We start from the raw sequence: 24,374 nt of genomic DNA, 5'->3' as shown, positions 1-24,374 counted from the left end.
TGTCTAGATTATTTCTTTCTCAGTATACAAAATATGTATGTTTAAGATAATTATATCTGATGTTAGATGCTTACACATGCATTGTTATTTAGTTTGAATTATTTTCTTAAGAATGAATCAAGATCCTGCCAGAATTGAAACTTTCAGCTTAAGCCAAATCTGAGTCATGCCAATCAGAAAGGCAGTCTGGAAAATGTTGATATTGTATATAGAGCATTAATTTCACTGCTGAATAACTTTAATGCGCTTACAGAAATGTTTCTTAAATCTCACAATGAAATAAAGCACAAATATTTTCTTGTAGCTGGCATGTTTACACCCAGACTATTTAGAAAAAAAGTTCAGCAGGGGAGAAAGGAAAAAAAAAAAGTTGCCAGAATTAAATATTGAAATTCAGAATCATGCAGTTTATGGCTAATGTCTTCATCTGAAATAATATTTGAAATGAGAAAATCATTTATTCAGGAAAGTACCATTTTGAACTACTATATGAAGGAAAACATCATATGCATACCAAGTTGTCTGATAGAAAAAAGATTTTTCTGTGCTTTATAATTATTATAAATTTTTAAAGTAAAATTATTTTCTCTTGGCCCATTATTTTACTATTCAAAATTTGCAATTTTTCCATTTTTCTTTTATTGCAAAAATAATAATAATAAACAGTCATGTATATATACAAACTTACATACATACATGCATATAAACATAGGAAAGAAAATGTTTATCTAAATATGTCCATTTTGTAATTTAAATCTATGCTCAGGATTATGTGTCTTGTTTTACATGGGTATTTTGGAAATCAGTGATACAAATTAACATTAAAATTAACTGCAACAATTAATCTTAATTTCACTTAACACATTACTTTCTCCTGTGTAAAAGGTTAAAGTATACTAGTAAAACTCAGATGATTTAGTACTAGATACTCATTATCATTTAATAAGTTTATATGTGTTATTTTATTATTACTGTTACATTTTAATATGAATCATAAAATTTTAAACCAAAAGATAACTTGAAATAATACTAAACTCTCAATTGTGGCCTTCTCAGAAGCTTGTGATCTCAAGATTCCTCCTTCTAGATATCTAGAACCAGACTGTGGGATGGGATGGGTTAGAGGTGATTCCAGTAAGGACACAGTCCAGAGACGGGAAGTAAGATCCTCACCCCAGTTAGCTGACTCTCCAAATAATGAAGGGTGTGTCTGAACCTAAGTACATTAAAAGAAGCTGAAGAGAAAAGCAAAGTTCATATTTCACTAAATCTGCAAAAACATTAACCAATCTTGACAAAAATACTTTAATGTTGTTGTTGTTCAGTCACCCAGTCATGTCCAACTCTTTGTGACCCCGTGGACTGCAGCATGCCAGCCCTCCCTGTCTTTCACCATCTCTTGGAGTTTGCCCAAGTTCTTGTTCATTGCATCTGTGATGCATCACTTTCTGCCACTAGAGTGGTATCATCTACATATCTGAAGTCATTGATGTTTCTCTTTCCTGTCTTGATTCCAGCTTGTTACTCACTCAGCACAGCTTTTCTCATGATGCACTCAGTGTATAGGTTAAACAAACAGGGTGACAGCAGGCAGCCCTGTTGTACACCTTTCTCGATCTTGAACCAATCAGTTGTTCTATCAGATCAGATCAGATCAGTCTCTCAGTCGTGTCCAACTTTTTGTGACCCCATGAATCGCAGCATGCCAGGCCTCCCTGTCCATCACCAACTCCCGGAGTTCACTCAGACTCACGTCCATCGAGTCAGTGATGCCATCCAGCCATCTCATCCTCTGTCGTCCCCTTCTCCTCTTGCCCCCAATCCCTCCCAGCATCAGAGTCTTTTCCAATGAGTCAACTCTTCGCATGAGGTGGCCAAAGTACTGGAGTTTCAGCTTTAGCATCATTCCTTCCAAAGAAATCCCAGGGCTGATGTCCTTCAGAATGGACTGGTTGGATCTCCTTACAGTCCAAGGGACTCTCAAGAGTCTTCTCCAACACCACAGTTCAAAAGCATCAATTCTTCGGCTCTCAGCCTTCTTCACAGTCCAACTTTCACATCCATACATGACCACCGGAAAAACCATAGCCTTGACTAGACGAAACTTTGTTGACAAAGTAATGTCTCTGCTTTTGAATATGCTATCTAGGTTGGTCATAACTTTACTTCCAAGCAGTAAGTGTCTTTTAATTTCATGGCTGCAGTCACCATCTGCAGTGATTTTGGAGCCCAGAAAAATAAAGTCTGACACTGTTTCCACGGTTTCCCCATCTATTTCCCATGAAGTGATGGGACCGGGTGCCATGATCTTTGTTTTTTGACCTGCACACAGGTTTCTCAGGAGACAGGTAAGATGGTTTGGTAGTCCCATCTCTCTAAGAGCTTTCCACACTTTGCCATGATCCACACAGTCAAAGGCTTTAGCGTAGTTGATAAAATAAAGATAGATGATTTTCTGCAATTCCCTTGCTTTCTCTATAATCCAGTGAATGCTGGCAATTTGATCTCTAGTTGCTCTTCCTTTTCTAAACCAAGTGTGGACATCTGAAAGTTCTTGGTTCACATAATATTAAAACCTAGCATGCGAGATTTTAAGCATGACCCTACTAGCATGGGAGATGAGTGCAATTGTCTGATGGTTAGCGCATTCTTTGGTACTACCCTTCTTGGATATTGGGATGAGGGTTGACTTTTTCCAGTCCTGTGACCACTGCTGGGTCTTTCAGATTTGCTGACATAATGAATGCAAAACCTTTTCAGGGATTTGAATAGCTTTACTGGAATTTCGTCACATCCACTAGCTTTGTTAACAGCAGTGCTTCTTAAGGCCCACTTGACTTTGCACTCCAGAATGTCTGGCTCTGGGTGACTAAACACATCATTGTAGTAATTTGGTTCATTAAGATCTATTTTATACAGTTCTGTGTATTCTTTCCATCACTTCTTGATCTCTTCAGCATATACTAGGACTCTACCATTTTTATCCTTTATTGTGCCCATCTTTGGGCGGAATCCTCCCTTGATGTTTCCGGTTTTCCTGAAGAGATCTCTAGTCTTTCCCCTTTTGTTGTTTTCTTCTATTATTAAGCATTGTTCATTGAAGAAGTCCTTCTTGTATTTTCTAGCTGTTTTTTGGGACTCTGCACTTAATTGGATGTACCTTTCATTTTCTCCCTTGATTTTCACTTCTCTTCATTCTTCTGCTATTTGTAAAGCCTCCTCAGATTACCACTTGGCCTTCTTGTTTTTCTTTTTCTTTGGGATGATTTGTTTGCTGCCTCCTGTACAATATTATCGGAGCAGGCAATGGCGCCCCACTCCAGTATTCTTGCCTGGAGAATCCCATGGACGGAGGAGCCTGGTGGGCTGCAGTCCATGGGGTCGCTAAGAGGTGGACACGACTGAGCGACTTCACTTTCACTTTTACTTTTCACTTTCCTGCATTGGAGAAGGAAATGGCAACCCACTCCAGTGTTCTTGTCTGGAGAATCCCAGGGACGGGGGAGCCTGGTGGGCTGCCGTCTCTGGGGTCACACAGAGTCGGAGATGACTGAAGCGACTAAGCAGCAGCAGCAGCAGTACAATATTATGGACCAATGTCCATAGTTCTTCAGGCACACTGAAGAACAATGAAGATTAATCAACCTTGACAAAAAAAGCTAAGAGCTCAAATTAATTATGGAGTCCAAGAGCTGCATGATAATCATTAATGGAGAAAGCATATAGAAAAAGCCCGCATAATTCTACAAATATTCTTGTAAACAAGTGCATTGCCAACAACTTTGAGGAATACGCTGAAGGTTGAGATGATAGAGAGTTGCTTCTGAGAGTTGCTTACACGGTGGTAAGTTCAGAATCAGCCAAACAGTGTGGGGCACCAGATTCACATATTTTACTGAAAACTTCTGTAGGGCTACAGTTTTGATTTTCTCTCCATATATTTTCCAGTGATGGCTTTCATATGTATGAAATTATTTTTCACATCTATGAGTTTGTTATTGATCAAGTTACCATGATATCATTTAATACCCTTTCAGAGAAAAAAGTGAATATTTTCTTTTTAGTAACACCCAATGGACAATTATTTTCCTTCACTGTAAAACAGAAATCTTATAATGCAGCTGTCTCTTAATGCCAAAAAACAGAATACTGTTCATTGCTTTTATGTTGTTCTTTGTGATTGCTCTTGTTTTATCAGGAGTATCTTGACTCTGTAATTACATTTTCTATTACAGCAAATTGTGTAATGGTCTATGTGTTAGTACCCTCATCTCTAAAAGAAGTTTAGAATAGATAAGAATGTATTTTACTTTTGGTACTAAAATTCTGTGAATCTGACTTTCTCTGCCATGGTTTTTTTTTTCAATGTTACTCTCCTCTGGCTCACTCTGACTTATTTTACCATGAATAGAATGACCAGGTTTTAGTTTTAAACTATTCACAATTGTCTAGTTTTGTTCTTTTATAGACAGTATTATTAAATATATAGAAGCAGATTATTTTTTGATTATGTGTATTCTTGTGTACTATATGAAAGTTATTTAAATGGTTTAAATTATGGAGGAGTTGATCTATAGCTAAATTTGCAGTATATTGAGAAACACTGAGTTGCTTGGGAAGAAAAGATACCTTGGGCTTCAAATTGCTTTTATGTAAAAATTAATGGGGATGAAGATATGCCTGGAAGAAGAATTCCAGTTTTCCTTTCCTCCTGTTGTGAATTTGACATTAGCTCTATCTCTTCAGCAAAAGAAGATAATACCATCTCACCATTCTCATGATCACCCTGAGTGGCACATAGCACTGGTCTCCAAGACTGAACACAGTATCAATAGCAACAACATGGATGGACACAGAGACTCTCCTACTGAGTGAAATAACTCAGAGAAAGACAAATATGATGTCACTTACATGTGGAATCTATTATTTTTTAATGGTAAAAATGAACTTATTTACAAAACCAAAATAGTCACAGATATAGAGAACCAACTTACAGTTACCAGGAAGGGGGTCAGGGGGGAGATAAATTGAGAGACTGGGATTGACATATAGACACTACTATATGTAAAATGGGCTTCCCTTGTGGCTCAACTGGTAAAGAATCTGCCTGAAATGCAAAAGACCTGGGTTTGATCCCTGGGTTGGGAAAATCCCCTGGAGAATGGAAAGGCTATCTACCCCAGTATTCTGGCCTGGAGAATTCCATGGACTGTATAGTCCATGGGGTTGCAAAGAGTCAGACACAACTGAGCAACTTTCCCTTTCACTTCATACATAAAATAGATAACTAGTAAAGCCCTACTGTATAGCATAAGGAACTCTACTCAATACTCTGTAATGATCTATATGGGAAAAAAATCTAAAAAAGCAGATATATGTATAACTGATTTTTTGTTGTATGGCATAAATTAACACAAAATTGTAAATCATCTATACTCTAAAACTATTTTTTAAATCCCAGGTTTAAAAAAAAAAGAGACTGATGACAAATGCTTCTTATATGCTTTCTTGCCATCAGTAAGAGGCATGATGATGGCACACTATGTGCTCATTCAATTTCTTCTGTGTTGAGATGTTTAGAATATTTTCTAGTCCCTTTCAGAAAACTGAGTTACCTGCTGTTTGTCCCAGACAGCCTAAATAGAGGGTAAGCCATTTACCAAATGATGTTCAAGAAAAAGTACAGGTCAAAAGTAGAGTAAAATGAGAACATGCAACATTAGGATGAAAAAAAAAATGGTAAAGTTCTAGGAGCAGATGGTCACAGACTCAGAACCAAAGGAAGAAGGAGGCGGAAAAGATGAAATCAAGAAGAGAAGGCCAAAGCAATTCAGTGAAAATACTTTTGTCCTTTTGTGATGATTCACATCTCCCTTAAAGACTTCATGCAAAACAGACCAGTAGAGAGATTAGAGATATTAAACTTAAATGTGTGTGTTCTTTAGTAAATTCAAATACAAGTACATTAAAATATTTCTATGAACATTTACTACAGGTTGTTAAACAAGTGCCTCTTACTTGAACATTTTATATTTACACATATACACAGATATTTAATAGATTAACCATCTATTAATTATCATCTTCATGTTTTTTTGAAAACATCTTATGAAGAATCATAGGTTTTGAATTTCTATATGATGAATTTTTGTTAAATATCTATCACTATTGCCAAAATTTCCAAATAGATTTTATAAATGAAATTTATTAAAAAATTTTTTGTGAATGAAGAGCTATAATCAATAGATGGATAAAGCAAGTTACATTAAGAATATTAATCTTCCCTAAAATTATTAATATGTGGTAATGATTTTTTATTTCTTTTATCTGTTCAACAGTTTCTTCCCAAAGGAAATTATATAAAGGTCATTGCTGTTTGTGGTGAAAACATAAAATTTTACTACTATGCTGTAATAAATCCAATAGACTGCTCACAAGTTAATTAAAATGTTTATCCCCTTGGCTGTTAGTAAATCACAATATGGGTATAAAGTAGTCTTACTTTATTTGTGTGATTGATAAAACATTTTTTTGATTTGTGTGACTGATAAAAATTGATGAGACCAATGAGGAAACAACCAATGAAAGAATAAACAAAAGAATATATATATTTCATTTTTATTATTGTTATTGGTTTCAATATTTTACAAGTTCCTATATTTTCCACATTCCATTATTTTATCTTTTGGTACTATTGTCCTTGGCAATTTTATTAGTGGGAGATTCAGCTTGCTTTCCAAGGTATGAAAAGAAAGAATAAGTTCAAACTTTTTCATTAAGAATATTTTTTATGGTTAATGAGTCTTCTTTTTTAAGAACATCCCTGATAAGACATCTTTTAAGTTACTCTGAAGGTATATTAGGGATAAACAATGTTAGGTAAAGCTGCTGTGACCAAGCTATACAGGGCACATTAGGATACAAACTGTCATCAAAATTTTAACAGTGGAGGCTGTCAAGTTTCTGGTGAGGACAAGATAAGTGACCTGCTACTTGAAAGAGTCTGCAAGATCAAAACAGAATGTCTAATGAGACATAACAATACATGTTAAGACCACAGATAGAAACAAACCTGGGATTTTTCAGGAACTAATGATCCATCAAGACTCTAGTTGAAAAAAATGAAAAGGATTACACAAAACTTGAGGTTGGACTACTTGATAGAGTTAATGAATTTTAGTTGACTCCAAGTGAAATGGATGCCCAATTAACACTTAAGTATCTCTCTAGGTTCTGTATAGAAAGCTGATGAGGAACAACAACAACAATAAAATGCACTGTAATAGTCAACAGGAAATTTATCAAACATCGGGAGGAGAGGTGGTGGAAGTTGGATGATGGAGCTCAGGTCTGATGTGGAAGGAAATACAAGGAGCCAAGACAGAACTTGTGGTCCTAATTCACAGTGCTGATGATGAATGGGATGTGCCGTGTGAGAAAAAAAAAATACATAAAGTATGAAACCAAGGTAGTCTAGATTGATCCACTGCATGGATTAAGATGTAATTTACTGAGTCTGGAAAGGATAAAAATTAAGAGGTTGATTAATGAGCTCAAACATTGTAAAATACTCTGTAATGTCTATGAGACAACCAGTGAAGATGTTAATTAGACATATGGATAAATAATTGTAGATAAATACAGATACAGACATAGATATACAGTACAATTAGCTAAATACATAAATTAGGCTTTCCTGCTGGCTCAGATAGTAAAGAATCCACCTGTAATGTGGGAGACCTGGGTTTGATCCAAAGGTTGAGAAGCTCTGGAGGAGGGCATGGCAACCCACCCCAGTATTCTTACCTGGAGAATCCCATGGACAGAGAGCCTAGCAGGCTCCAGTCCTTAGGGTCACAAAGATTCAGACACGACTGAGTAACTAAGCACATAAATTAGCAATATACAGTGTCTAGGATTAAAAATCATTGATATATTAGTGTTAGTTAGTATTAGTTGCTCGGTTGTGTCTGACTCTTTGGGCTATAGACAGCCAGGCTCATCTGCCCATGGAATTCCCCAAGCAAGAAAACTGGAGTGGGTTGCTATTCCTTTCTCCACAGGATCTTCCTGACCCAGGGATTGAACCCAGGTCTCCCACATTGCAGGTAGATTCTCTATCATCTACGCTACCAGGAAAGCCCGTTGATATATTGTGCTGTGCCCTAAGTTGCTTCAGTCATGTCTGACTCTTTGTGAGGACCCAATGGACTGTAGCCTGCCAGGGCCCTCTGTCCATGGGATTCTCCCTGCAAGAATACCAGAGTGGGTTACCATTTCCTTCTCCAGGGAGTCTTCCCCATGCAAGGATTGAACTGGTGTCTCTTAAGTCTCCTGCATTGGCAGGTGGGTTCTTTACCACAGTCACCACCTGGGCCCCATTGATATATTGGATCTCATTAAATTAAAAAAAAATGTTTATCAAAACATCATTCAAAAACTTGAAAAAATAAAATATTCACAACAAAGTACTTATACGTAGATACTTAAAGAACTATAAATCAGTTTTATTTTTTTTCTTTTTTTTTTAAATTTTATTTTATTTTTAAACTTTACATAATTGTATTAGTTTTGCCAAATATCAAAATGAATCCATCACAGGTATACATAATTGACCCAGTTTTAATCTGGAGTGTTAAAAGTTAGAAAAGACAGAGGAATAACAAGTGAATATAGAAAATTACATTAATTGCAATGTTCCTCCTATACTAAAACTTATTCATACAGCCCTACATTTCGATTAGCTATTTTCCCAAGCAATATAAGAATATATGTCCAAATAAAAATCTATATATAAAGGTTACAGTGGTTTAAACACAACATGAAGACTACCCAAATGTGTATGACTCTAATGTTTGAACAATCTATGATACAGACATGTAATGGACAGTTAATTATCAACAAATGAATGAACTGCTGATACATTCAACAACAGAAATGAGATCCAAGTAGATTAAGTGAGAGGTGCTAGACTCAAAGGATTAGATATTAGAAGATTTAATTCCTAAATCATACTTGAATAGGCAAAAACAGTGGTATAAGAAACATATCGGTTGTGGCCAGAACATAAGGTAAAAGAGGAAGGAGAGGAACTTCATGGAGCAAGATTTTTGTGGTATTAAAGACCACATGCATCTTCACCACAGTAGCAATTACCACACTTTTGTTAAAATTCAGAGAACTAGGTGCAAATGATGTACCTACATCATGTAAAATTTAACTCAATAAACCTGACTTTAAAAAAATTATATGTGGATTGTACCTGTAAATTTTATCAGTATGTAAAAATGCTCTATGAGTGTCAGTAGATTTTATTATGTTTATTAAGTTTTATCTGTGGTTTTTTTTTTAGATTTTTTCTACAAGGTGACCAGAATTAAATAACTCATAATGTTTTATAATAAAATCAAAAAAGTTTTAAAATGTAAGTTATACCATCATTATTTCCTTGATCAAAACGTTTATCATTTTATTATTAATAGTAGCAAAAAAGTAATTTAAAGCATTAACACAAAGGCTTTGCTCTTAAAAATTTCCTGAAGACCAAATTAATGCGAATCATATATGTCTTACACTTAAAAATAACAACTCTTTACAAATCGAAAGAAAGTAAGAAGTAAAAAAGAAAATTCAATATTCTATTTTATATGGCAAATGAGGTGAGTGGTGACTTTGATTCTACACATCACAGTTGTTGATTGCAGTTTGAACAATGACACAAAAATTATATAGCTCTTACTTTCCTTGTACTTTATCTAATTATTGTTGACAAAAAATGGCATTTTTAATGTTTCCTTATTCTGTTGTTAAATTATATATTTGAATACTATGCAATTTAAAAGAGTAATTTAAAACATCCTCCCTTGAAAATCAAGAGTATTATTAAAAAAAATAGTAAAATTCAGAGCCTCATAATAGGGGAAATTCTTTCCAGGAATTCTTATTTCATAAGTAGCAATGATTTCATAACTGTTTCTGTTTACTTCTTCTTCTCAAAGTAATTAGTAATAGTTATGTTAATAAACATGTTAATTACCCAACTATTTATTACTTAGTAGCTATACTATTTACTATATGTTACTGTAATAGATGATGCAATTACTAACATTGCTTATATGAATTTTAATGTGCTTAAATTTTTATATTCTCTTAAAATATTTTTATATATTTAATTTTAATCAGAATATAAGGCCTTTATAATATTCTGTTGGTTTCTGCCATACAATCAACATGAATCGGCCATAGCTACACATGTCCTTACCCTCTGGAACTTCCCTCATACCTCTCACCCATCTAGGTTGTCACAGAGCATCAAATTTGAGCTTCCTGTGTCAAATTCCCACTGGCCATCTCTTTTGTACATGTACATGTTTCAAAGCTACTCTCTCAATTCATCTGACCCTCTGCTTCCCCCACTGTATCCACAAGTCTGTTCTCTATGTCTGGGTCTCCACTGCTGCCCTCCAAATAGGTTCATGAGTACCATCTTTCTAGATTCCTTATATATGTGCTAATATGCTATATTTGGTTTTCTCTTTCTGACTTACTTCACTCTGTATAATAGGCTCTAGGTTGATCCACTTCACTAGAACTGACTCAAATGTGTTCCTTTCTGTGGCTTAGTAATATTCCATTGTATATATGTACCACTACTTCTATATCCACTCATCTGTGGATGGACATCTAGATTGTTTCCACGTCCTTGTACTTTGGTGGAAATGTATCTTTTTCAGTTATGGATTTCTCAGGGTATATGCCCAGTAGTGGGATTGTTAAGTCACAGGGTAGTTTTATTTCTAGTTTTTAAGGGATCTCTTTACTGTTCTCCTGAAGAAGGAAGTGGCACCCCAGTCCAGTACTCTTGCCTGGAAAATCCCATGGACAGAGAAGCCTGGTAGGCTGCAGTCCATGGGGTTGCTAGAGTTGGACACGACTGAGCGACTTCACATTCACTTTTCACTTTCATCCATTGGAGAAGGAAATGGCAACCCACTCCAGTGTTCTTGCCTGGAGAATCCCAGGGACAGCGGAGCCTGGGCTGCTGTCTATGTGGTCGCACAGAGTCGGACACGACTGAAGAGACTTAGCAGCAGCAGCAGCAGCATACTGTTCTCCATAGTAGCTGTATCAATCTACCTCACCAACAGTGCAAGAGAATTCCCTTCTCTCCACACCTTCTCTAGGACTATATCGTTTGTAGATTTTTTGATGATGGCCATTATGACCAGTGTTAGTTGATACCGCATTGTAATTTTGATTTTCATTTTTCTAAAAATGAGCAATGCTGAGCATCTTTTCATGTGTTTATTAGCCATCTGTAATATGTCTTCTTTGGAGAAATGTCTGTTTAGGTCTTCTGCCCAATTTTTCATTGGGTTGTTTGTTTTTCTGATATTGAGCTGCATGAGTTCTTGCATATTTTGGAGATTACATCTTTGTTAGTTCTTTCATTTACTATTAATTTCTCCCATTCTGAGGGTTGTCTTTTCACCTTGTTTGTAGTTTCCTTTGGTGTGCAAAGGAAAGTTTTAAAGTTTAATAGGTCCCATTTATTTTGGTTCTTATTTCCATTACTCTGGGAGGTGGGTCATAGAGGATCTTTCTCTGATTTATGTCAGAGTGTTCTGCCTGTGTTTTCTTCTAAGAGTTTTATAGTTTCTGGTCTTTCATTTAGGTCTTTATATTTTCATATTTTTGTAGTCTTTATGATTAGTGTAGCAAAGATCAAATATTGTTTATTGCATTTGTAGACATGAGAAAGTTGAGGCCTGGACTCTAGAAAATTTCAAGTTCAGGGTGAGAGATTAGCCTGGATCCTAAAGAGATAGGACTCCATCCAATGCCTGTGCCCTGACTGTAAACTTGCCTAAGGACTTACGGATGTGACATAGTTCATGTACCTGGAAGGTTCCTAAGCAAACAGGATGTTGGCAGAAGGGATAAACTAACAAGAAACTCTTTGTTGAAAAATGCAGCAGGAGGTGGAAGAGGAGGGGGAGCGCCTCAAAGAAGCCATCAGAATAATAAAAGGAGGCCGGGCTCTTTGCCTTAAAATTTAAAAAAAAAAAAAAAGAAAGAAAAATGCAGATGTTAAGTTGGAAAAGGAGAAAAAAGGATACCCTGTAAAGAAATGATGAAACTTAGGCAAAGTCCAGGAAGATTGTGCACACCATAGTACTCAACCAATGAGAAACCAGGGGGTGGGACCTGTGTTTAGGGAATAAATTGCTTGTTGTAACCGCCCTGGGTGTGCCTGCCGGCTAGACACCCAATCTTTCAAAACCATCATTAAAAGCGTCATTTTTGCTGTGCTTCGTTTCTCTGAGCCCATCCCTTTGTTCTCTTCCCTGGTAGCTCAGTCCATAAATAGTCTGCCTGCAATGCGGGAGACCATGGGTTCAATCCCTGGGTCAGGAAGGGCGATTCTCTGGAGAAGGAAAAGGCAACCCATTCCAGCATTCTTGCCTGGAGAAAATCATATAGAGAGGAACCTGGTGGGCTACAGTCCATGAGGTCACAAGGAGTCGGACACGACTGAGTGACTCACACACACACACACACACACACACACACACACACACACACACACATATCCCTTGGTTCAGCTGGTGAGTGTGTTTTCTCACAATTCTAATCCATTTTAATTGTTAATATCATTGATACCTTTTCAGTGTGCACTTTGATTCATAGCACTTTTTAAACTCAATTCTTCAAGATTTCTCTAGGAATTGTGAAATTACTGATTCAAAGACATGGTTATATTTATAGGTCTAGCTAATGATTTCCTATTTATAAAATTATCACAAATAATTAGAGCTGTATAGAAATTTTACAACATGTCAAATATCTTTCTACAATTATTTGGATGAAATTTTGCTGAATTTCTTGAAGAGATCTCTAGTCTTCCCATTCTATTGTTTTCCTCTATTTTTTTGCATTGATCACTGAGGAAGGCTTTCTTATCTCTCCTTGCTATTCTTTGGAACTCTGCATTCAAATGGGTATATCTTTCCTTTTCTCCTTTGCTTTTCACTTCCCTTCTTTGACAGCTATTTGTAAGGCCTCCTCAGATAACCATTTGGTTTTTTGCATTTCTTTTTCTTGGGGATGGTCTTGATTCCTGTCTCCTCTACAATGTCACGAACCTCAGTCCATAGTTCGTCAGGCACTCTGTCTATCAGATCCAGTCCCTTAAATCTATTTCTCACTTCCATTGTATAGTCATAAGGAATTTGATTTAGGTCATACCTTAATGACCTAATAGTTTAGTGGTTTTCTCCACTTCTTCCATTTAAGTCTGAATTTGGCAATAAGAAGTTCATAAACTGAGCCACAGTCGGCTCCCAGTCTTGTTTTTGCTGACTGTATAGAGCTTCTCCATCTTTGGCTGCAAAGAATATAATCAATCTGATTTCGGTGTTGACCATCTGCTGATGTCCATGTGTAGAGTCTTCTCTTGTGTTGTTGGAAGAGGGTGTTTGCTATGACCAGTGCGGTCTCTTGGTAAAACTCTGTTAACCTTTGCCCTGCTTCATTCTGTACTCCAAGGCCAAATTTGTCTATTACTACAGGTGTTTTTTTACTTCCTACTTTTGCATTCCAATCCCCTAAAATGAAAAGGACATCTTTTTTGGGTGTTAGTTCTAGAAGGTCTTGTAGCTCTTCATAGAACTGTTCAACTTCAGCTTCTTCAGCATTACTGGTTGGGGCATAGACTTGGATTACCATGATATTGAATGGTTGGCCTTGGAAACAGATCATTCTGTTGTTTTTGAGATTGCATCCAAGTACTGCATTTCAGACTCTTTAGAGATATCAAGGGAACATTTCATGCAAAGATGGGCTCAATAAAGGACAGAAGTGGCAGGAACCTAACAGAAGCAGAAAATATTAAGAAGAGATGGCAAGAATACATGGAAGAACTGTACAAAAAAGATCATGACCCAGATAATCACAATGGTGTGATCACTCACCTAGAGCCAGACATCCTGGAATGTGAAGTCAAGTGGGCCTTAGGAAGCATCACTATGAACAAAGCTAGTGGAAGTGATGGAATTTGAGTTGAGCTATTCCAAATCCTGAAAGATGATGCTGTGAAAGTGCTGCACTCAATATGAGAGCAAATTTGGAAAACTCAGCAGTGGCCACAAGACTGGAAAATGTCAGTTTTTATTCCAATCCCAAAGAAAGGCAAAGCCAAAGAACGCTCAAACTACCACATAATTGCACTGATCTCACACGCTAGTAAAGTGATGCTTAAAATTCTTCAATCCAGGCTTCAGCAGTACGTGAACAGTGAACTTCCAGATGTTAAGCTGGTTTTAGAAAAGGTAGAGGAAACAGAGATCAAATTGCTAACATCTGCTGGATCAACAAAAAAGCGAGCGAGTTTCGAAAAACATCTATTTCTGTTTTATTTACTATACAAAGCCTTTGACTGTGTGGATCACAACAAACTGGAAAATTCCTCAAGAAATGGGAATACCAGACCACCTGACCTGCCTCTTGAGAAACCTATATACAGGTCAGGAAGCAACAGTTAGAACTGGACATGGAACAACAGACTGGTTCCAAATAGGAAAAGGAGTATGTCAAGACTGTATATTGTCACCCTGCTTACTTAACTTATATACAGATTACATCATGAGAAACGCTGGGCTGGAGGAAGCCCAAGCTGGAATCAAGATTGCTGGGAGAATATCAATAACCTCAGATATGCAGACGACACCACCCTTATGGCAGAAAGTGAAGAACTAAAGAACCTCTTGATGAAGGTGAAACAGGAGAGTGAAAAAGTTGGCTTAAAGCTCAACATTCAGAAAACCAAGATCATGGCATCTGGTCCCATCACTTCATGGGAAATGTATGGGGGAACAGTGGAAACAGTGTCAGACTTTATTTTTGGGTTCTCCAAAATCACTGCAGATGGTGACTGCAGCCATGAAATTAAAAGACTCTTACTCCTTGGAAGGAAATTTATGACCAACCTAGATAGCATATTGAAAAGCAGAGACATTACTTTGTCAACAAAGGTCCATCTAGTTAAGGCTATGGTTTTTCCAGTGGTCATGTATGGATGTGAGGGTTGGACTATAAAGAAAGCTGAGAGCCAAAGAACTGATGCTTTTCAACTGTGGTGTTGGAGAAGACTCTTGAGATTCCCTTGGACTGCAAGGAGATCCAACCAGTCCATTCTAAAGGAGATCAGTCCTGGGTGTTCATTGGAAGGACTGATGTTGAAGCTGAAACTCCAGTACTTTGGCCACCTGATGCAAAGAGCTGACTCACTGGAAAAGACGCTGATGCTGGAAAACATTGAGGGCAGGAGAAGAAGGGGAAAGAAGAGGATGAGATGGTTGGATGGCATCACCAACTCAATAGACATGGGTTTGGGTGGACTCCAGGAGTTGATGATGAACAGGGAAGCCTTGAATGCTGTACTTCATGGGGTCGCAAAGAGTCAGACACACCTGAGTGAACTGACCTTGCTGAAATTTGTCTTTGCCTCACACAGAAATATTGTTGAGAAAGTAAATCCAAGTGAAATTATATCTAGTTGCAAAATTAAAAAGGGAGTATATCTGAGAAGAAATCATACTTACTATAACATAAGGTGATATAACATTTTTTCATGGAAAAAAAAAAAGTCACCTTTTGGTTAGGGTAATAAGAGTATCATGATTCAGCTAGGAGAAACAAAATGACCAGCAATAATCCTTCTTTTAATTAAGTAGAGGCATTTATAGCATCTTGGACTAGAAGAGGAAGAATGACACTGAGAAAGTCAATGATACAATTCTTTTGAGCTAGTTTGAAAACATTTAAGTCCATGTAAATTCTATAATGTTTCCCATTAATTCTATTGATGTCACCCTCTTAGTATTAGAAACAAACATGTCTTTATATGACTGGCTGGGTACCAGCCAAGGATTAATTTCAAATGCTACCTGGCCTGTGATATTGCACACCTTCTGTATCAGACATGAGGAGGAAATACTAAGTAACTGATTCTCAGAGATCATAGAAAAAATTTTCCTGTAGGAAAATCAAATGCCTACAAGGATCAGGCAGTCAAAACAAAATGTTGAGACTGGACAAAGATAAAATAATAGAAAATACAGGATTCTTTGACATACATCAAGTATTTACCAGATTAAAGGCATACTAATTCCTAATGTTAAAGGGAAGTATAGGCTTCAAAATGTCTATCTACTGGGAATTCTTGACCCAAAAACCACCTGTTTCTGATACTTTGACTCTTGAATTATTTCGTATTATAATAAAATAGCATTACATGTAGATATTTCAACTTTATACTTCTTACTATTACTGAGAATAGTGATAGTATGTTTCAAAAATAAATCTAAGTTAGATAATCTAAACAGTTATCAAAAACAAACATTGCAATTGTTCATTATTCACAAACTATACAAACACAGCCATCAACATACTTTTTTTTTTTTTTTGGGGGGGGGTTTTGGCCACGAGGCATGCAGATCTTCGTTCCCTGGTGGTAGTGTTTTTTGTTTGTTTGTTTGTTTTTAACTTTACAATATTGTATTGGTTTTGCCATATATCAAAATGAACCTGTCACAGGTCTACATGTGTTCCCCATCCTGAACCTTCCTCCCTCCTCCCTCCCCATACTATCCCTCTGGGTCATCCCGGTACACCAGCCCCAAGCATCCAGTATCATGCATTGAACCTGGACTGGCAACTCGTTTCATATATGATTTTATACATATTTCAACGTCATTCTCCCAAATCATCCCACCCTCTCCCTCTCCCATGGAGTCCAAAAGACTGTTCTATACATCAGTGTCTCTTTTGCTGTCTAGTATACAGGGTTATTGTTACCATCTTTCTAAATTCCATATATATGCTAGTATACTGTATTGGTGTTTTTCTTTCTGGCTTACTTCACTCTGTATAATAGGCTCCAGTTTCATCCACCTCATTAGTATGGGTTCAAATGTATTCTTTTTAATGGCTGAGTAATACTCCATTGTGTGTACGTACCACAGCTTTCTTATCCATTCATCTGCTGATGGGCATCTAGGTTGCTTCCATGTCCTGGCTATTATAAACCGTGCTGCGATGAACATTGGGGTACACGTGTCTCTTTCCCTTCTGGTTTCCTCAGTGTGTATGCCTAGCAGTGGGATTGCTGGATCATAAGGCAGTTCTCTTTCCAGTTTTTTAAGGAATCTCCACACTGTTCTCCATAGCGGCTGTACTAGTTTGCATTCTCACCAACAGTGTAAGAGGGTTCCCTTTTCTCCACACCCTCTCCAGCATTTATTGCTTGTAGACTTTTGGATTGCAGCCATTCTGACTGGCGTGAAATGGTACCTCATAGTGGTTTTGATTTGCATTTCTCTGATAATGAGTGATGTTGAGCATCTTTTCATGTGTTTGTTAGCCATCTGTATGTCTTCTTTGGAGAAATGTCTATTTAGTTTTTTGGCCCATTTTTTGATTGGGTCATTTGTTTTTCTGGAATTGAGCTGTAGGAGTTGCTTGTATATTTTTGAGATTAGTTGTTTGTCAGTTGCTTCATTTGCTATTATTTTCTCCCATTCTGAAGGCTGTCTTTTCACCTTGCTTATAGTTCCCTTTGTTGTGCAGAAGCTTTTAAGGTTAATTAGGTCCCATTTGTTTATTTTTGCTTTTATTTCCAATATTCTGAGAGGTGGGTCATAGAGGATCCTGCTGTGATGTATGTCGGAGAGTGTTTTGCCTATGTTCTCCTCTAGGAGTTTTATAGTTTTTGGTCTTACATTTAGATCTTTAATTCATTTTGAGTTTATTTTTGTGTAGAAAGTGTTAGAAAGTGCTCTAGTTTCATTCTTTTACAAGTGGTTGACCAGTTTTCCCAGCACCACTTGTTAAAGAGATTGTCTTTAATCCATTGTATATTCTTGCCTCCTTTGTCAAAGATAAGGTGTCCATATGTGCGTGGACTTATCTCTGGGCTTTCTATTTTGTTCCATTGACCCATATTTCTGTCTTTGTGCCAGTACCATACTGTCTTGATGACTGTGGCTTTGTAGTAGAGCCTGAAGTCAGGCAGGTTGATTCCTCCAGTTCCATTTTTCTTTCTCAAGATAGCTTTGGCTATTCAAGGTTTTTTGTATTTCCATACAAATTGTGAAATTATTTGTTCTAGCTCTGTGAAGAACACCATTGGTAGCTTGATAGGGATTGCATTGAATCTATAAATTGCTTTGGGTAGTATACTCATTTTCACTATATTGATTCTTTCAATCCATGAACATGGTATATTTCTCCATCTATTAGTGTCCTCTTTGATTTCTTTCACCAGTCTTTTATAGATTTCTATATATAGGTCTTTAGTTTCTTTAGGTAGATATATTCCTAAATATTTTATTCTTTTCGTTGCAATGGTGAATGGAATTGTTTCCTTAATTTCTCTTTCTATTTTCTCATTATTAGTGCATAGGAATGCAAGGGATTTCTGTGTGTTGATTTTATATCCTGCAACTTTACTATATTCATTGATTAGTTCTAGTAATTTTCTGGTGGAGTCTTTAGGGTTTTCTATGTAGAGGATCATGTCATCTGCAAACAGTGAGAGTTTTACTTCTTCTTTTCCAATTTGGATTCCTTTTATTTCTTTTTCTGCTCTGATTGCTGTGGCCAAAACTTCCAAAACTATGTTGAATAGTAATGGTGAAAGTGGGCACCCTTGTCTTGTTCCTGACTTTAGAGGTAATGCTTTCAATTTTTCACCATTGTGGATAATGTTTCCTGTGGGTTTGTCATATATAGCCTTTATTATGTTGAGGTATGTTCCTTCTATTCCTGCTTTCTAGAGAGTTTTTATCATAAATGAGTGTTGAATTTTGTCAAAGGCTTTCTCTGCATCTATTGAGATAATCATATGGTTTTTATTTTCCAATTTGTTAATGTGGTGTATTACATTTATTGATTTGCAGATATTGAAGAATCCTTGCATCCCTGGGATAAAGCCCACTTGGTCATGGTGTATGATCCTTTAATGTGTTGTTGGATTCTGATTTCTAGAATTTTGTTAAGGATTTTTGCATCAATGTTCATCAGTGATATTGGCCTGTAGTTTTCTTTTTTTTTTTGGCATCTTTGTCAGGTTTTGGTAGTAGGGTGATGGTGGCCTCATATAATGAGTTTGGAAGTTTGCCTTCCTCTGCAATTTTCTGGAAGAGTTTGAGCAGGATAGGTGTTAGCTCTTCCCTAAATTTTGGGTAGAATTCAGCTGTGAAGCTGTCTGGACCTGGGCTTTTGTTTGCTGGAAGATTTCTGATTACAGCTTCAATTTCCGTGCTTGTGATGGGTCTGTTAAGATTTTCTATTTCTTCCTAGTCCAGTTTTGGAAAGTTGTACTTTTCTAAGAATTTGTCCATTTCTTCCACGTTGTCCATTTTATTGGCATATAATTGCTGATAGTAGTCTCTTATGATCCTTTGTATTTCTGTGTTGTCTGTTGTGATCTCTCCATTTTCATTTCTAATTTTATTGATTTGATTTTTCTCCCTTTGTTTCTTGATGAGTCTGGCTAATGGTTTGTCAATTTTATTTATCCTTTCAAAGAACCAGGTTTTGGCTTTGTTGATTTTTTGCTATGGTCTCTTTTGTTTCTTTTGCATTTATTTCTGCCCTAATTTTTAAGATTTCTTTCCTTCTACTAACCCTGGGGTTCTTCATTTCTTTCTTTTCTAGTTGCTTTAGGTGTAGAGTTAGATTATTTATTTGACTTTTTTCTTGTTTCTTGAGGTATGCCTGTATTGCTATGAACTTTCCCCTTAGGACTGCTTTTACAGTGTCCCACAGGTTTTGGGTTGTTGTGTTTTCATTTTCATTTGTTTCTATGCAAATTTTTATTTCTTTTTTGATTTCTTCTGTGATTTGTTGGTTATTCAGCAGTGTGTTGTTCAGCCTCCATATGTTGGAATTTTTAATAGCTTTTCTCCTGTAATTGAGATCTAATCTTACTGCATTGTGGTCAGAAAAGATGCTTGGAATGATTTCAATTTATTTGAATTTACCAAGGCTAGACCCTGGAGAAGGTTCCGTGTGTGCTTGAGAAAAAGGCGAAATTTATTGTTTTGGGATGAAATGTCCAATAGATATCAATTAGGTCTAACTGGTCTATTGTATCATTTAACGTTTGTGTTTCCTTGCTAATTTTCTGTTTAGTTGATCTATCCATAGGTGTGAGTGGGGTATTAAAGTCTCCCACTATTATTGTGTTATTGTTAACTTCTCCTTTCACACTTGTTAGCATTTGTCTTACATATTGTGGTGCTCCTATGTTGGGTGCATATATATTTATAATTGTTATATCTTCTTCTTGGATTGATCCTTTGATCATTATGTAGTGACCTTCTTTGTCTCTTTTCACAGCCTTTGTTTTAAAGTCTATTTTATCTGATATGAGTATTGCTACTCCTGCTTTCTTTTGGTCCCTATTTGCATGGAAAATCTTTTTCCAGCCCTTCACTTTCAGTCTGTATGTGTCCCCTGTTTTGAGGTGGGTCTCTTGTAGACAACATATGTAGGGGTCTTGTTTTTGTATCCATTCAGCCAGTCTTTGTCTTTTGGTTGAGGCATTCAACCCACTTACGTTTAAGGTAATTATTGATAAGTATGATCCCGTTGCCATTTACTTTATTGTTTTGCGTTTGAAATTATACACCCTTTTTGTGTTTCCTGTCTAGAGAATATCCTTTAGTATTTGTTGGAGAGCTGGTTTGGTGGTGCTGAATTCTCTCAGCTTTTGCTTGTCTGTAAAGCTTTTGATTTCTCCTTCATATTTGAGTGAGATCCTTGCTGGGTACAATAATCTCGGCTGTAGGTTATTTTCTTTCATCACTTTAAGTATGTCTTGCCATTCCCTCCTGGCTTGGAGAGTTTCTACTGAAAGATCAGCTGTTATCCTTATGGGAATTCCCTTGTGTGTTATTTGTTGTTTTTCCCTTGCTGCTTTTAATAGTTGTTCTTTGTGTTTGATCTTTGTTAATTTGATTAATATGTGTCTTGGGGTGTTTCGCCTTGGGTTTATCCTGTTTGGGACTCTCTGGGTTTCTTGGACTTGAGTGATTATTTCCTTCCCCATTTTAAGGAAGTTTTCAACTATTATCTCCTCAAGTATTTTCTCATGGTCTTTCTTTTTGTCTTCTTCTTCTGGGACCCCTATGATTCGAATGTTGTAGTGTTTAATATTGTCCTGGAGGTCTCTGAGATTGTCCTCATTTCTTTTAATTCGTTTTTCTTTTTTCCTCTCTGATTCATTTATTTCTACCATTCAATCTTCTACTTCACTAATCCTATCTTCTGCCTCTGTTATTCTACTATTTGTTGCCTCCAGAGTGTTTTTTATTTCATTTATTGCATTATTCATTATATATTGACTCTTTTTTATTTCTTCTAGGTCCTTGTTAAACCTTTCTTGCATCTTCTCAATCCTTGTCTCCAGGCTATTTATCTGTGATTCCATTTTGATTTCAAGATTTTGGATCAATTTCACTATCATTATTTGGAATTCTTTATCAGGTAGATTCCCTATCTCTTCCTCTTTTGTTTGGTTTGGTGGGCATTTACCCTGTTCCTTTACCTGCTGTGTATTTCTCTGTCTCTTTATCTTGTTTAAATTGCTGAGTTTGGGGTGTCCTTTCTGTATTCTGGCAGTTTGTGGAGTTCTCTTTATTGTGGCATTTCCTCGCTGTGTGTGGGTTTGTACAGGTGGCTTGTCAAGGTTTCTTGGTTATGGAAGCTTGTGTCGGTGTTCTGGTGGGTGGACCTGGATTTCTTCTCTCCAGGTTCAGGTTCAAACCTGAGATAGAACAGGTTTCAGAGGCTTTACATGTTCTGTCAGATAAGCCACTGGGCCTGGATCTACAGAATCTCATCATCCTTCCAGAAAAGACTTAATTCTTTTCTCCTGGCTTCTCTCTGTGCCTGCTCAACATACATTTTAAAATCTGATCATTGCCACACAAAGCCTGGTATTTACAGTAAATTATCCTTCACTTGAGTCTTCCATGTTGGCTTGGTGATAAAGAATCCACCTGCCAATGTAGGAGACATGGGTTCAATCCCTGTTCCGTGAAGACCCCACTTGCCATGGGACAACTAAGCCCATGCTCCACAACTACTGAGCCCATGCTCCGAAGCCTGGAGCCACAGCCACTGAAGTCTACATGTCCTAGAGCTTGCTCGCCACAACAATGAGAAGCCTGCACACTACCCACCTTTGCTGTCACTAGAGAAAAGCCTGCATAGCAATGAAGACCCAGCACAGCCAAAAATAAATGTAAATAAATAAAATTAAAAAAAAATGTGTGTGTGTTATTCACTCAGTTGTGTCCAACTCTTTGTGATCCCATGGACCATGGGCCGCCAGGTGCCTCTGTCCATGGAATTCTTCAGGCAAGAATACTGGAGTCAGGTGCCATTCCCTTCTCCTGGGGATCTTCCTGACCCAGGAATCAAATCTGGGTTTTCTGCATTTCAGGCAGATTCTTTACCATCTGAATCAACAATTACACTTACCTTTAATTTGTCACTAAGTTTGTGCTTGTGTGTGACTATACATTACTTTTGTAATTGTTTGTAGGCATCCATAATAATTAGAAAAAGTATTGTCAGAGATTTTCATTTTATAAAATACTCAAGAGACATTAAATATTCTCCTAACTAAAATATCAGTTAATAGACATAATAATAGATATAATGATTTATGATCAATTGTCAACTTCTTAGATGTTTAGCACCATATGCCACTTATCAGCATTATGCTATTTACTGTTTATTGACTGTGCATTTTATCTTCTAAGCCTGTGAACTAGAATTGCCTTCTTTAGGGAGAATAATTTCAATTATCTGAGTGGTTGATCTACCAGAAAATATCTCTAGTCAACTTTGACATTCAAAATACATTTGAAATTTTCTAGAGGGGTAGTTACATTACTGAATGGTCAATGTATTACTTAGGAACCAAATCCTTAGCATCTGAAATAAATGGGTACATGACTAGAAAGGGAGTCTTTAATGACTAGAAAGGAAGTTCTTTATATTAGTTCCCACCAGCTAATATCCAGCATCCAAGCTTCTATATATTTTGCCATCAAGCATGTTTATAAATAATCAATTTGTTTACTTTTCAGACATTGATATTGCTGACTAAAGCATGGAAAATAAAACAAATCAATGCTGCCTTAGTAACTTCAGTCAAAACCTTTGATCATAAAACGTTTGGAAATAAAGGATCTGTCTTTAAGTAAGGTATACAAATATTTCCCTAATCAGTTTCACCACTCAATGTGAAAAAAATATTATGAGGGATTGCCTTCACCTAAAGAATATTTTTATTCTTGGATATGCACTTATCTTTTTTTCAAGAAATGAAAGATATTTGTTTTACACATGGCTAAATGGGCTGATGATACAGTTGGGTTTTCCATGACTAAACAAACTGGCTCATTGTTCCTATAGTTACCTCCTACTATTGATTAGTCTTGACTATCATTTCCATTGGACAATGAAAACTATAAAAAATATAATCCCATGTAATTACTTATACAGTTTAAAAGAAATAATATTTACTCATGGATTTAATTAATAAAACTCATAATCACCAGGGAAATAAGTATTTGTAAACTATATAGCATTTATAATTGAAAGCTTATTGTTCATTTCTTACTTATCAGGGTTATACTTTGAGTTGAACATATTTCTGCCAAGATGGCTGGGGATTGGAGAGAGAGAGAGAGAGAGAAGAAGAAGAACAGAGAGAATCCCAGAGAGAAAGTGAGACAGTACAATACAGAATGAAAATAATACATTTAACATAGAACAATTCTTTGCTAATCAAGAAGAATATTGTTAGCTATGTACATCTAAGAAATTTGTACAACAATGTGCAAGAGCAGGAATATGAATAATGACCAATCAAATGTGCTCAGAATTTCTTCATAAAATATTTGATTTATATTCTATCTATTCTATCATTTTCAAAAGATATACAGATTCTCAAATGACAGTGGCTATTTGTGTCAGTCATTCATATTAACAAATGATGTGGAATACTGATATTTGGAATGCTCTAAAACATGCTTGGGAATATGAATCAACATAATTCTTAGATGAAATCCACAAAACCAAAGGTTAATTCACCTAATGATACAGCTATACTGATATTATAAATAGATATAATAGATGGATGAACAGATGGATGGATGGATGTAGACAGTAACTTCAAAAGCCTGATGAATGACTACTTTAATTATTTTCTCACAGTGTCCTCGTGAACATAGTTTTCTTATTTTCATTTATTATTAAAATAATTTAGAGTTACCACCTTTGAACTTCATACA

At 36.4% G+C, this 24,374-nt stretch overlaps 1 long non-coding RNA gene across 3 annotated transcripts in view; it reads right to left on the bottom strand.

Moving 5' to 3' along the window:
* Positions 1-703: 703 nt before the first annotated feature.
* The window catches only part of LOC147356981 (uncharacterized), a 176,857-nt gene continuing 153,186 nt past the window's right edge, over positions 704-24,374 (bottom strand). For all 3 annotated transcript variants that reach the window (XR_015142842.1, XR_015142841.1, XR_015142843.1), the window contains exon 4: positions 704-1,235. This is a non-coding gene — a long non-coding RNA (uncharacterized LOC147356981). The remainder of the gene's footprint in view (positions 1,236-24,374) is intronic.

This window comes from Bos grunniens, chromosome 16 (assembly GCF_055505025.1).
Source record: "Bos grunniens cultivar Pamir isolate PY7600 chromosome 16, Bosgru_T2T1.0, whole genome shotgun sequence".
NCBI classification, from domain to species: Eukaryota; Metazoa; Chordata; class Mammalia; order Artiodactyla; family Bovidae; genus Bos; species Bos grunniens.
The sequence above is the reverse complement of the archived record's forward strand: the minus strand, read 5'-3'. Positions and strand labels throughout refer to the sequence as shown.